Source organism: Brassica rapa, unplaced genomic scaffold, assembly GCF_000309985.2.
Source record: "Brassica rapa cultivar Chiifu-401-42 unplaced genomic scaffold, CAAS_Brap_v3.01 Scaffold0902, whole genome shotgun sequence".
Classification (NCBI taxonomy): Eukaryota; Viridiplantae; Streptophyta; class Magnoliopsida; order Brassicales; family Brassicaceae; genus Brassica; species Brassica rapa.
The window spans coordinates 169,816-185,530 of NW_022610838.1; the positions used below are offsets into that span (position 1 = coordinate 169,816).

The 15,715-nt window shown below is 46.9% G+C and overlaps 1 non-coding gene across 1 annotated transcript; it reads left to right on the top strand.

The window, feature by feature from the left end:
- Positions 1-13,485: 13,485 nt before the first annotated feature.
- Positions 13,486-13,641, top strand: LOC117131409. Its single transcript, XR_004454602.1, has one exon. It is a non-coding gene; the product is annotated as a 5.8S ribosomal RNA (ribosomal RNA).
- Positions 13,642-15,715: the final 2,074 nt, after the last annotated feature.

Here is a 15,715-nt window from a genome sequence, read left to right on the forward strand (position 1 = left end):
TGGGAAGGACGTTAAGTTCACATGGTCTGACGAGTGTACGAGATGTTTCTCTGCAGTTAAGGATATGTTAACTAGTGCACCCGTCCTGGTTCTCCCGGAGGCAGACCAACCTTATGTGGTCTACACGGATGCGTCCATCACTGGACTCGGTTGCATGTTGACCCAACATGGGAAGGTCATTGCTTACGCGTCAAGGCAGCTGAAAAAACATGAGGGAAAGTACCCCACCCATGACCTTGAAATGGCTGCGGTAGTGTTCGCCTTAAAGATTTGGCGATCATATTTATATGGGGCCAAAGTCCAGATACTTACGGACCATAAAAGTCTGAAGTATATATTCACCCAGCCTGAGTTGAACTTAAGGCAGAGGAGGTGGATGGAATTCGTGGCCGACTACGACCTAGACAACACTTACTATCCAGGCAAGGCCAACCTTATGGCTGACGCCATGAGCCGGAAACGAGAAGATGTTGCGGCTGGTAGCGGAACGGACGAGCCGGATGAGGAGGGATGTTTCGTCCGTTTAAATGCTTTGAACGGGACGGACGGACCACGGGGTTTAGAGGTGGTGAATAGAGCCGACCTGCTTACCCGGATCCGAGCGACCCGAACCTGACTGAGTATCAAATCGCCAAGGACGGTACGATCTTAGTTCATGGTCGGATCAGCGTACCCAATGATAGGAGTTTAAAGGACAAGATCCTTAGAGAAGCTCACAAATCTAGATTCTCGATCCATCCTGGAGTGACCAAGATGTATCATAATCTCAGACAGTACTATCATTGGATACGGATGAAGGTCGATGTGGCCGAATGGGTGGCCAAATGTCCTACTTGTCAACTCGTCAGGGCCGAACAACAAGTTCCGAGTGGACTGCTTCAGAGCCTACCTATTCCGGAATGGAAGTGGGATCACATCACGATGGACTTCGTGACAGGATTTCCCACGACCAGGAATAGGAATGATGCTGTCTGGGTAATAGTGGATCGACTAACCAAGTCTGCCCACTTCCTGGCCATCAAAAAGACTGATGGAGTCGACCGGATTGTGAGTAAGTACATTGACGAGATTGTGAGGCTACACGGAGTACGCTCAAGTATAGTTTCGGATAGAGATTCGAGGTTCACATCTCACTTCTGGCAAGCTTTTCAAAAAGCTTTAGGAAAAAGAGTGAACATGAGTACGGCTTATCATCCCCAAACGGATGGGTAGTCGGAAAGAACTATACGGACGCTGGAGGACATGCTTCGAGCATGTGTTCTGGATTGGGGTGATTCCTGGGAACGGCATTTGCCATTAGTGGAGTTCGCCTACAATAACAGCTTCCACTCAAGTATAGGCATGTCGCCATACGAAGCTGTGTATGAGCGACCATGCACGACACCGTTATGCTGGACCCAAGTGGGGGAACGTAGCATGATAGGCCCCAAGATCGTGGAGGAAACCACGGAGAAGATCAAGTCCGTGCGGGACAAGATGAGGGCCGCACAGGATAGACAAAAGCACTACGCTGACAAACGAAGGAAAGAACTGGAGTTTGCAGTGGGTGATATGGTCTATCTCAAAATGATTACCTTTAAAGGTAGAGTGCGAATTTCAGGTAGAAGGAAATTGGATCCAAGATACCTAGGGCCGTTCAGTGTCATAGAACGAGTGGGTAGTGTGGCATACAAGTTGGACTTACCATCTGAGATGGAAGCCTTTCATAATGTATTCCATATCTCCCAACTCCGGAAGTGCTTGACGGATCAGGACATCTTAATACCAGAAATACCATCTGATCTAGGTACGAACCTAACTTTGGAAACAAGGCCGGTTCGGATCGTAGACAGGATGGAAAAACCAATGAGAAAGAAAACAATCCAGATGGTCAAGGTCATTTGGGATTGTAATGGTCGAGAGGAGACCACTTGGGAGACGGAGGCCAGGATGTAGGCCGAGTTTCCAAATTGGTTTGACCAGTTTGTGTTGGATGAAACACATGACTCGGATTCGAGGACGAATCCATTGCTAGTGGGGGAGACTTGAAACATCCCGGATCCTGAATAGGATCATTGGGACGGTCATGGTTCGAGGAAACGTACTAGTCAGTCTTAAGACATCAAGGCAAGCGTTCCATGGCCGGATAAGAAGGTTAAGGACGTAAGAAACTTAGACTTAACCTTACACAAGTCGAGAGTCAGCTAGACCGAGCAGGACGGTAGCTGGACGAATGGAACAGGTAGCTCAACCAGCTCAACGGAGTTAGGTTAAGCTCACTCCAGCTCGGACACTACAAGGTCAGCTCCACTAGCTGGACTACTAGCTCACTCAGCTGAGGCAGCTGGGGGTCAGCTTATCTCAGCTGGATGGACTGTTTGGGTTTCGGTCCGATGGTCCGGGTCCGGGCCGGTGGCAGGCCATGGGGGTCTGGCCATGAGGTCATGGACCGTTGGGGCTTGGGACAAGGCCGTGGGCTAAGTCCAGAAGAGTTGGGTAAGGCTTTGGGCCTCTGTCCGACCCAAACCCATGCGGTATTGGCGAAGGGACGCATGCGGCCGAGAGGGTGTAACCCTTGGCCGATTGTGCTCATCCGCTGGCCAGTCATGCCTGTTCGTGGGGCAAGACTTACCCCCTCGTTTTCTATAAATATGGGGTCCTCTCTGTCGATTTCATTCATCCAATCCAGAGTAGAATACTCAGAGAAATCGTAGATAGAGAGAAAGAAAGAGAGAGAGAGTGTCTGGCCAAAGCAAGGCCGATTGTGCGGTAATTAGGTTTCCGGCGATCTGATTGTTTGTGAAGCAACCTCCGATCAAGTATGGGAGACCGAGAGCAGGAGAAGAGCGTGGAGAACCCTGACCTGGTTCAGAAGGTACGTGGTGGGCTTTGGCCGCACCAGTCCGAATGGACGGTCCTTGTGACCGCACCGCGGCTCTGGACGATTCATTAGACCCGGCCGCTTCTCCTCTTCTTGTTTCTATCCGGTCCTTTCTCTTCTTTCTGATTATGCACGAAGGGTTGTGTTGGTTCAGTGCAAGGGACACGTTACTAGACTGGCCGGACATAACCAAACCGCTAACCTAGATGCTGGTCGATTAGACGGTCGGTTCGAATCGCACCATAGACAGGGCGGTTGGACTAAACGGTTGGGCATATCCCTAGAGGCACGAGTGGCCAAAGGTCACGAGTTACCAACGGTTGTGAGTTGCCAAAGGGTGTAAGTAACCAAGGGTTACGAACGCCAAGTGGTACGAGCACCAAGTTGTACGAGGACCAAGAGGTACTAACGGCAGAAGGGGTGCGTGTACCAAGCGATGCCTGTTGAGGCAGGTCATGTCCGTTCCTTAGGGATCAGACCATGTTTTGTCCGTTGAGACAAGTACACGGTCCGTCCAGGCCAGGGTAAGAGTCGCAAGGTCCGAGCGGCCATTGGCCTGACCGGATTGGGCGTGAGGCTTACTCGGCCGTTGGATCCAGGCCCAAGGCTGGATCAGGTAAGGAAGTCCGTTGGGCCATTGAGCCGGACTTCATCTAGGCCGGTCGCACCTAGATTCTATCCGGATGGACGGATTGGTCATCGGCACGATCCGGATTGTTCGTGTGTTATGTTTATCTATTCTAGGCTGTCTATCTGATTCTAATTCAAGGGGTGGTTGGTTGAATGACTTAGGATTCGGTAGGCAGGTTCATATCTTTTTATAAGTATATTGTCTGAGGTTTATCAATGTTCTAGGAACCAAGCCAAGCATTGTAGGATCGACCAGTCCTATTCTCGGTTATGATTAATGCTTACCTGGTTGTGGTTTCAGGAACTAAGGATGGTTCTGGTCAAGCCAAGGAGCCGTGAAGGCTCGGTCAGTGAGAGGCTGTGTAACGTGTGGTTAGATGATGCTAGGGACGAACTAGTGATTGTCTATGAAAATGTTAAGAAGTTGTGTATTGGATCTCATGTTTCTAAGTAATACAAAGTTTACACATTGTTATTCCGCTGTTCTATCTGTTCAATTGATTTAGAACCTCAGATTCGAACATGACTTAGTAAATGAAAGAAATTGATTATGTAGCAAACGGGTTCAGTCTTGTCGAGAGGCCGGATTCGGGCGTTACAGCCACGGACGTCCTGTGTGTGCTGACGGACACACACGGACAGCCACAGAACGGACACACACGGACGTCCTGTGTGTGCTGACGGACACCCACGGACGTCATGTGTGTGCTGACGGACACACACGGACAGCCACAGACGTCCTGTGTGTGCTGACAAACAGCCACAGACAGCCACAGATGTCCTATGTGTGCTGGCGGACACCCACGGACGTCCTATGTGTACCGAACAGACAGCCCACGTAGGCAAAAATCACCCGAACAGTCCACGGGAAGTGATAGACCGCGGTCCACGGATCAGTACATGGAGCCGAACCAGCATGAAGTTCAGGACGTTCTGAAGTTTTCAACAGAGGTTCATGATTTTCACCATACTGGCCAGACTGACCGGACTGTCCCAAATGCATCCGGATGTGAGCTTTGGCTGGAACCATGGCCAGATGATCGATTTCACGGTACTGGACTTTGTCTTCATCGTCCTGTTTTCCATTTGATGAAGAACAGTCGAGACGGAATAGCATTCAGACGCACGGATCATGAGTTAGGTCATTGCTATACATTTCTAGACAGTACCACATGTACCGCCCGGATGTTCAGTTTGAGGCTTCAACAATACCCATGTCCAGACGATCGAATTCACCGAACTGGAGCTCGTATTTCCCGTACTGATTGGCATTTTAAGAGCAACGGTCGAGACAGATTTGGATTCGGACGAGTGGAACTCAAGATAGGCCGTGACACTTCAAAACTGGCTACTTTGGACTGTCCTGCTTGTGTACTGGCCCAGTCCGCAGGACATGCTTCAGGAAGCAATGAACCTGGACGGAATTTGAAGGGTTTTTAACTAGTAAAAGTGTGATTTCGTGCTTTGACCAGATCTGGTCAATTTTATCATTTTCTATGTTTAGATTTACCACATTTTTCTTTAAGTCTTTTGACTAGAACTTCTATATAATGTAACCATCAGATCTGAATAAGATAATTTTCGTTTTGCTTTCATTCTTTTGAGTTTTTACTCTCTTTGTTCTTTGTTAGAACATTTCTTAGTATTTTGGTGAGGTTATCTCCAAGTTTCGATCCTTCTTTTGTTGGACCGGTGCGTCACATCCGGCGACGATCGAAGTCTGGTAGTATCATTGGGTCATCCGCAACCCTTTGTGTCACCGTTCATACCATCAGTTCTCTTTCCTTACGGATCTAGTTCATATCTTTCCAATCCGGTTTAGTGTTCGTTCCTTAGGGTTCTTCAAGTGGTATCAGAGCCACTCTTCCGGTATTGTCTATTTCATTCATCTTTCTCATCTTCCATTTTCTTATAAAAACTTCTTCTTCTACCTTTCTTAAATCCGGGCCCCTCATTACCATCCACCATATCAAAAAAAAAAAAGATCTAATAAAAAAAAAAGAAAGAAAGATCCACATAAAAAAAAAAATAGAAATCAAAAGTTTCATTTGGGGATTGGTGGTGGAAGAGAAAGCCTGCTGGCTGAGGAGAAATCCAGCCTTTGAGGTGGTTAAAACGGATTTAAAAAAATCAAAAATCTCTTATCTATCTATCTTGAGAAAATTCCCTTGTTAGCTTGGTTTTGCCCATTGGGATTCTTTGATTTGTTCTCTCAGAACATTGAGTAGAAACTTGTGTGTGATCACCTAAATCTGAGAGAAACACTTGTGTGGGTGAGGATCAAACACTTGAGAGTGTGAGGTTTTTATCTACTAACTTTTGTGTTGAGATTTTTCAGGTTTATGATGTTTGGTCTCCAAAGGAAAAGTAACAAGGAGAAGCACCCACGACTTTCTGTCTCTCAAACCTCCTTTAAATATGCTTTGAATACTTTTGATGAGTTTGTTGATGTGCAGAAAAAACCAATTTGGTGGAGCAAAGAGCATGTCAATACCTCCAAAGATGTGGCTGATCCAAAAAGGCAACACTTTCAGTTTGATGTCCAACAATTTTGTGATAACTTTGTGAAGGGTGTGGACAAAGCCCTCAAGGACGTCAGCAAGAGCCAAAAGAAGAGCACATCCACACGTGCCCAAGTAGCTGAGCCATCCTTTTCCATCAGTAAGAAAACCCAAGGTGAATCTGAAAACTGTTTTGAAGAATTTAAAGATTTTTCAGATTCTTCACCTATATTTGATGAAACTGATGAAGAACCAATTGAAAGTTTGATGTCTTGTGAAGAAAGTTGTGACCTTCCTTATCTTGAATCTGAGTTTATAAATGATAATGAACAGGCTAATGTAGAACTAACTATTTTGCAACCGGAGCATCCGAGTAGCCTTGTTTTGTCTCAACAGGTTTTTGAGGAAGAGCCACTGGATATTCCACATCAGTGCCCATGTCTTGACATTTGGACATCTTTGGATGAAGTCCCAGAACCTATCTTTGATGAGGAGGACGAACCTGATCCAGTCTTTGATGAAGAAGCAACAAGCATCATATCCACCTTTATGGAGAGCCATCTTTGCTTTGATTCTGGCACAACTACTGCTCCTTCATCTCCAGCCCCTTTGCTTCATGATCTTCAAGAGCACTGTGAGGAACCTTCTTCTCTTAATTCTCTGCCTGACATGGTTGTGAAAGTCAGTACTGATGATGTAATTCGTTTTGGTCTTGACAAGATGAAAGATTTTTGTGTTTCAAAATCTGTTTTTGATAACATGATTAATTCTTTAAAAATCTTTGAACCTGATAAATGTCTTGATCAATCACGTTTTCAAAATGTCAATGGCATTACTTCTGGAATTATTTTGAGCTCTGATCAGTTCTTGGAACATAACAAAGGTTTTCATCTTCTTGGAAGGCCATTTGATCTTGATTTGCAACAAACTGATTTTTGTGCTGAAAAATCTCTTGATTCGTTAGTTTGCAAAGGAAAGAGCTTTGATCTGAGTTCTTCTAGACATGTACTGATCACTGATGAATTGTTTGCATCCTCTTATGCCTTGGACGAAATTTTGATTCAGAAGTTGTTGGAACAGAAATCACTTGAAACTGAAAATGATTTTCGTAATCTTGAATTTTGTGGTTCTGTTTTGCAGCCTGATCTCTTGAGTTTTGAAACTGATAATACTTGGCATTTTCTGAGATCATTTCGTGATAATGGTGTTGTCTTGAGTTCTGATGATATTTTGGTTTACAACACATTCTTTGAGAAATGCCTTGAACTTTTGATAAATGATTCTCAAACTGAACTTAAGCTTGTGTGTTCAGATGTTGGGAAGGATATGCCCATTTTGAAAATGAATACTGTTGTTGCATATCTTGATAAAATTATTGTCTGTAATATTTACTTTGATGAGCACCTTGAAAGGCTGAAAAATGTGCAATTTGTTCTTGGAAAAGATATCTTGATTTGTGATTTGAACAAATATTTATCTTGCACATTTGATCCTGGTCTTTTAGTGTTTGTTTTGAGTATCCAGGAAAGACAGGTTCAGCCTCTGAATGAAATCGTTGGCCGTGCCCAACAACCTCAGATTTGGAGAAGCTTTGTTGTTCAAACCGGCTACCTTGGTGCCAGCGACAAAGGTTCAGTCAAAGAAGTATATCTCAACAGTCCGAAGGTATTTTATCTTGAATCCAATTTTACAAGAAAGCCAACTCATCAAGGATTCACTGAGGCTTGGAAACGCATGAAAAGCTTCACGGATGAAGAAGTTATGAATTTTCCAAACCGGTGGTTCTTCAGTCCATCTATCCGCGAGTACCAGATTTCTAAAGGAGATTCATGCCCCAGAAAGAATCGACCTGAGCCAAAACCGATCCTCCATGAACCAAAGGTGTTTCCTCGGTCATTCTCCTGTCTAAACCAAAAGCACTTTGCTTTGAATAAACAGGATAAGCATGATCAGTTTCTAAGGAGAGCAAGCACCAATGGACCCCAAAGTACTTGGAATTCCTTGATAAAAATGACTTCAAAACTCCAAGGAAGTTTCTGTCCATTCTATTCATTTACTGAATTTCCCTTGAATTTTAATTCCTTTGTATCTGATTTATCTCTTTTTGATATAGGTACATTGGATTTGAGGACAAATCCTTTTGAAGAAAGAGGGAATGATAGACCGCGGTCCACGGATCAGTACATGGAGCCGAACCAGAATGAAGTTCAGGACGTTCTGAAGTTTTCAACCGAGGTTCATGATTTTCACCATACTGGCCAGACTGACCGGACTGTCCCAAATGCATCCGGATGTGAGCTTTGGCTGGAACCATGGCCAGATGATCGATTTCACTGTACTGGACTTTGTCTTCATCGTCCTGTTTTCCATTTGATGAAGAACAGTCGAGACGGAATCGCATTCGGACGCACGGATCCTGAGTTAGGTCATTGCTATACATTTCTGGACAGTACCACATGTACCGCCCGGATGTCCAGTTTGAGGCTTCATCAATACCCATGTCCAGACGATCGAATTCACCAAACTGGAGCTCGTATTTCCCGTACTGATTGGCATTTTAAGAGCAACGGTCGAGACAGATTTGGATTCGGACGAGTGGAACTCAAGATAGGCCGTGACACTTCAAAACTGGCTACTTTGGACTGTCCTGCTTGTGTACTGGCCCAGTCCGCAGGACATGCTTCAGGAAGCAATGAACCTGGACGGAATTTGAAGGTTTTTTAACTAATCAAAGTGTGATTTCGTGCCTTGACCAGATCTGGTCAATTTTATCATTTTCTATGTTTAGATTTACCACATTTTTCTTTAAGTCTTTTGACTAGAACTTCTATATAATGTAACCATCAGATCTGAATAAGATAATTTTCATTTTGCTTTCATTCTTTTGAGTTTTTACTCTCTTTGTTCTTTGTTAGAACATTTCTTAGTTTTTTGCTGAGGTTATCTCCAAGTTTCGATCCTTCTTTTGTTGGACCGGTGCGTCACATCCGGCAACGATCGAAGTCTGGTAGTATCATTGGGTCATCCGCAACCCTTTGTGTCACCGTTCATACCATCAGTTCTCTTTCCTTACGGATCGAGTTCATATCTTTCAAATCCGGTTGAGTGTTCGTTCCTTAGGGTTCTTCAGGAAGGGCCAGCGTGCTGAGTCAAAGAACCAGCGTGCTGATATGTGTACTGATGGACAGCCACGGACGTCCTGTGTGTGCTGACAAACACACACGGATACACACGGACAGCCATGGACGTCCTGTGTGTGCTGACGGACACACATGGATACACACGGACAGCCATGGACGTCCTGTGTGTGCTGACAGACAGCGACGGACAGCCACGGACGTCCTGTGTGTGCTGGCAGCCACCCACATACGTCCTGTGTGTACTGAACAGACAGCCCACGTGGGCCAAATTCACCTAAACAGTCCATGGGAAGGGCCAGCGTGCTGAGTCCAAGGCCCAACGTGCTGATTTGTGTACTGATGGACAGCCACGGACGTCCTGTGTGTGTGCTGACGGACACACACGGACAGCCACAGACGTCCTGTGTGTGCTGACGGACACACACGGACGTCTTGTGTGTGCTGACGGACACCCACGGATGTCCTGTGTGTGCTGACGGACACACACGGACACACAAAGACACACACAGACAGCCACGGACGTCCTGTGTGTGCTGATGGACAGGCATAGACAGCCACGGATGTCCTATGTGTGCTGGCGGACACCCACGGACGTCCTGTGTGTACTGAACAGACAGTCCACGTGGGCCAAAAACCCAAACAGTCCATTGGAAGGGCAAGCGTGCTGAGTCCAAGGACCAACGTGCTGATATGTGTACTGATGGACAGCCACGGACAAAGACGGACACACACTGACAGCCACGGACGTCCTGTGTGTACTGAACAGACAGCCCACATGGGCCAAAATCACCCGAAGAGTCCACGGGAAGGGTCAGCGTGCTCAGTCCAAAGACAGCGTGTTGATATCTGTATTGATGGACAGCCACGAACGTCCTGTGTGTGCTGATGGACACACACGGACAGCCACGGACGTCCTATGTGTGCTGACGGACAGCCACGGACAGCCACGGATGTCCTGTGTGTACTGGCGGACACCCACTGACGTCCTATGTTTACTGAACAGACAGCCCACATGGGCCAAAATCACCAAAACAGTCCACGGGAAGGGACAGCGTGTTGAGTCCAAGGACCAGCGTGCTGATATGAGTACTGATGGACAACCACGGACGTTCTGTGTGTGCTGACGGACACACACAGACACACATGGACAGCCACGGACGTCCTGTGTGTGCTGACGGACACACACGGACGTCCTGTGTATACTGAACAGACAGCCCACGTGGGCCAAAATCACCCACGGACAGCCAAAATCACTCGATAAGCCAAAATTCAAAATTTAATATTTTTGAAGAAAGTTTTCTGAAAGGAAACATCAAAAATATGTCAACAAAGAGTTTAGGATGTCAAGTGTTGATCAAAAGTTGCAGTAGACATCCATTTAGACCACGAAACCCCGAGCTTTGTAGTATGCAAAAGACATGGTTAGAAGCAAAAAAAATCATGAAAATTTGCCAAAAAATAGCTTTAACCATTCTTATGAAGCATGCAAAAAATCAGGTTCAAATTCGAAGTATTTTTTTTTATATTAAAAATACTCCCAGAACACAACCAATGTCTACTGGCACTCTTCTGAGCCTACCCTCAGTACCCGAAGGGGTATGTAGGGTTGGACTGCTCGGTCCAAAACTATCGATGGCTGGGTTGAGGTCGATCGTCGGATTGTCTCCGGTGAATTTTCCCGTAACTTTTCTGGCTAATTTTCCGGTGGACCGTTTTGCCCCTAACTTCAAATGTTTTCGCTTGTGTGGTCTTGGCCTGGTTTCATCCGTCTTCCAATTGCTCTTTTGATTACATCTCAAGAGTGGTTTGAAAGATTGATGTTAGCAGGGCAAATGAACATTCGGCGTATGAGTGGTGATTGGATAGCTAGTGTTTGTAGGCTCTGTGTTCGCCCACCCAACTACAGACCAACTATCCTCCTCAGTTTCTCACTAGCATAGTTTTATGCTTGTTTAACTGATCCGGGGCCTGTGTTGCGCACCTATCTGGAAGGAATTGTTAAGCTTTGCTTAAAATGTTGTTTGCGGCATCTCCTTCACTGGGGAAGTCGTTAACACATAAGCCGGCACTTGTGATCCTTGCGTCTTTGCATAATTTATGCATTGTTCGCAAAGGTGAATAAGCTGTTTGCTGAGATCTCGGTTGCGGAAATATTATGGCGGTGACTCGACGAATTTCTGTCCTGCTAAGCACGTTTGTCTCCAGACAAAAGATGACGGTCAATTCTGTGTCTGTTCCCACTTTCCATGTGTTTGCGGGAATATGATGTAGTCTTGCCCTGATTTATGAATGCTACCTGGTTTATCCTGCCAGTAGTCATATCCTTTTCTCAAAGATTAAGCCATGCATGTGTAAGTATGAACGAATTCAGACTGTGAAACTGCGAATGGCTCATTAAATCAATTATAGCTTGTTTCATGGTAACTACTACACGGATAACCGTAGTAATTCTAGAGCTAATATGTGCCACAAACCCCCGACTTCTGGAAGGGATGCATTTATTAGATAAAAGGTCGACGGGGGCTCTGCCTGTTGCTCTGATGATTCATGATAACTCGACGGATCGCATGGCCTTAGTGCTGGCGATGCATCATTCAAATATCTGCCCTATCAACTTTCGATGGTAGGATATTGGCCTACCATGGTGGTAACGGGTGACGGAGAATTAGGGTTTGATTCCAGAAAGGCAGCCTGAGAAACGGCTACAACATCCAGGGAAGGCAGGAGGCACGCAAATTACCCAATCCTGACACGGGGAGGTAGTGACAATAAATAACAATACCGGGCTCTTTGAGTCTGGTAAATGGAATGAGTACAATCTAAATCCCATAACGAGGATCCATTGGAGGGCAAGTCTGGTGCCAGCAGCCGCGGTAATTCCAGCTCCAATAGCGTATATTTAAGTTGTTGTAGTTAAAAAACTCGTAGTTGAACCTTTGGATGGGTCACCCGGTCCGCCTTCGGTGAGCACCGGTCGGCTTGTCTCTTCTGTCGGCGATATGCTCATGGCCTTAACTGGCCGGGTCGTGCCTCTCGGCGCTGTTACTTTGAAGAAATTAGAGTGCTCAAAGCAAGCCTACGCTCTGTATACATTAGCATGGGATAACATCATAGGATTTCGATCCTATTGTGTTGGCCTTCGGGATCGGAGTAATGATTAACATGGACAGTTGGGGGCATTCGTATTTCATAGTCAGAGGTGAAATTCTTGGATTTATGAAAGATGAACAACTGCGAAAGCATTTGCCAAGGATGTTTTCATTAATCAAGAACGAAAGTTGGGGGCTTGAAGACGATCAAATACCGTCCTAGTCTCAACCATAAACGATGCCGACCAGGGAACAGTGGATGTTGCTTTTAGGATTCCGCTGGCACCTTATGAGAAATCAAAGTTTTTGGGTTCCGGGGGGAGTATGGTCGCAAGGCTGAAACTTAAAAGAATTGACGGAAGGGCACCGCCAGAAGTGGAGCCTGCGGCTTAATTTGACTCAACACGGGGAACCTTACCAGGTCCAGACATAGTAAGAATTGACAGACTGAGAGCTCTTTCTTGATTCTATGGGTGGTGGTGCATGGCCGTTCTTAGTTGGTGGAGCGATTTGTCTGGTTAATTTCGTTAACGAACGAGACCTCAGCCTGATAACTAGCTACGTGGAGGCATCCCTTCACGGCTGGCTTCTTAGAGGGACTATGGCCGTTTAGGCCAAGGAAGTTTGACGCAATAACAGGTATGTGATGCCCTTAGATGTTCTGGGCCGCATGCGCGCTACACTGATGTATTCAACGAGTTCACACCTTGGCCGACAGGCCCGTGTTATCTTTGAAATTTCATCGTGATGGGGATAAATCATTGCAATTGCTGGTCTTCAACGAGGAATTCCTAGTAAGCGCGAGTCATCAGCTCATGTTGACTACGTCTCTGCCCTTTGTCCACACCGCCCGTCACTCCTACCGATTGAATGATCCGGTGAAGTGTTCGGATCGCGGCGACGTGGGTGGTTCCCCGTCTGCGACGTCGCGAGAAGTCCACTAAACCTTATCATTTAGAGGAAGGAGAAGTCGTAACAAGGTTTCCGTAGGTGAACCTGCGGAAGGATCATTGTCATACCCTGAAAACATAACGACCTGAGAACTATGAAACATCACTCTCGGTAGGCCGGTTTCTTACTGGGCCTGCCGATTATGGGGTTATGCGTTCATCCATGCCCAAGACTTCAGTTTTGGTTGGATCATACGCATAGCTTCCGGATATCACCAAACCCCAGGACAAAAAGTGTCAAGGAAAATGCAACTAAACAACTAACCCGGAGACGGTGTTTGTTCGGAAGCAGTGCTGCAATGTAAAGTCTAAAACAACTCTCGGCAACGGATATCTCAGCTCTCGCATCGATGAAGAACGTAGCAAAATGCGATACTTGGTGTGAATTGCAGAATCCCGTGAACAATCGAGTCTTTGAATGCAAGTTGCGCCCCAAGCCTTCTGGCCGAGGGCACGTCTGCCTGGGTGTCACAAATCGTCGTCCCCCCATCCTCTCGAGGATATGGGACGGAAGCTGATCTCCCGTGTGTTACTGCACGCGGTTGGCCAAAATCCGAGCTAAGGACGCCAGGAGCGTCTTGACATGCGGTGGTGAATTCAATTCTTGTCATATAGTCAGATGCGGTGGTGAATTCAATTCAATTCTTGTCATATAGTCAAAGCTGTTTCCAGGGTGAGCAGGCTGTTAAACAGAAAAGATAACTCTTTTTGGAATTCCCATCGACGTCTTTGGACTTCCTTATGTTACCGTCAACCGCCACGTCCCGGTTCCATAATTTTAACCGGATCCCCTTTCAAAGTTGAAGCATAAGCCCTATCAGACGGGTTTCCCCCGACTCTTAGGATCGACTAACCCATGTGCAAGTGCCGTTCACATGGAACCTTTCCCTTCTTCGGCCTTCAAAGTTCTAATTTGAATATTTACTACTACCACCAAGATCTGCACCGACGGCCGCTCCGCCCGGGCTTACGCCCTAGGTTTTGCAGCGACCACCGTGCCCTCCTACTCATCGAGGCCTGGCTCTTGCCCCGACGGCCAGGTATAGGTCGCGCGCTTCAGCACCATCCATTTTTTGGGCTAGTTGATTCGTCAGGTGAGTTGCTATACACTCCATAGCGGATTTCGACTTCCATGACCACCATCCTGCTGTCTTAATCGACCAACAACCTTTGTGGGTTTTAGGTTAGCACGCAGTTGGGTACCATAACCCGGCTTCCGGTTCATCCGGCATCACCAGTTTTGCTTACCAAAAATGGCCCACTTGGAGCTCTCGATTCCGTGGGATGGCTCAACAAAGCAGTCACCCCGTCCTACCTATTTAAAGTTTGAGAATAGGCCGAGGACATTGCATCCCCGATGCCTCTATTCATTGGCTTTACCCGATAGAAGTCGTTTCCGAGCTCCAGCTATCCTGAGGGAAACTTCAGAGGGAACCAGCTACTAGATGGTTTGATTAGTCTTTCGCCCCTATACCCAAGTCAGACGAACGATTTGCATGTCAGTATCGCTGCGGGCCTCCACCAGAGTTTCCTCTGGCTTCGCCCCTCTCAGGCATAGTTAACCATCTTTCGGGTCCCGACAGGCATGCTTACACTCGAACCCTTCTCAGAAGATCAAGTTCGGTCGGCTGTGCACCCGTGAGGGATCCAGCCAATTAGCCGTTGACTCGCACACATGTCAGCCTCCTTGGTCCGTGTTTCAAGATGGGTCAAATGGGGAGCCCACAGGCTGACGCCCTAAGCACGCAGATGCCAAGGCACACCGTGAGGCACGTGCTGCAGACCACAATTAAGGTAGCGATGTCTCCGCGGGCGTAACAAAATCCCAGGCTTAGGTCACCACCATAATCCGCATCAGTCCACGGCCTGAATTGATCGGCGGACTGGATTTCTCCGTTCTGCATCCGACCGGGACAAATCGCTGGCTCCCATCTGATTACCTCCCGACAATTTCAAGAACTCTTTGACTCTCTTTTCATAGTCCTTTTCATCTTTACCTCGCGGTACTTGTTCGCTATCGGTCTCTCGCCCATATTTTGCCTTGGAGGGAATTTACCGCCCGATTGGGGCTGCATTCCCAAACAACCCGACTCGTAGACAATGCCTCGTGGTGCAACAGGGTCCGGGAACGACGGGGCTCTCACCCTCTCTGGTGCCCCTTTACAGGGAACTTGGGCCGGTCCGTCGCTGAGGACGCTTCTCCAGACTACAATTCGAACGCCAAAGACGTCCGATTTTCAAGCTGGGCTCTTCCCGGTTCACTCGCCGTTTCTAAGGGAATCCTTGTTAGTTTATTTTCCTCCGCTTATTGATATGCTTAACCTCAACGGGTGATCCCGCCTGACCTGGGGTCGCGTTAAGGACTTTGGGTCATCAAGAGCTTTAGAACCGGAACGTCTGACTATATGACGAGAATTGAATTCACCACTGCATGTCAGGACGCTCTTGGCATCCTAAGCTCGGATTTTGGCCATTCACGCGCGGTAACACACAAGAGATAAGCTTCCGTCCCATATCCTCGAGAGGATGGGGGGACAAATATTTG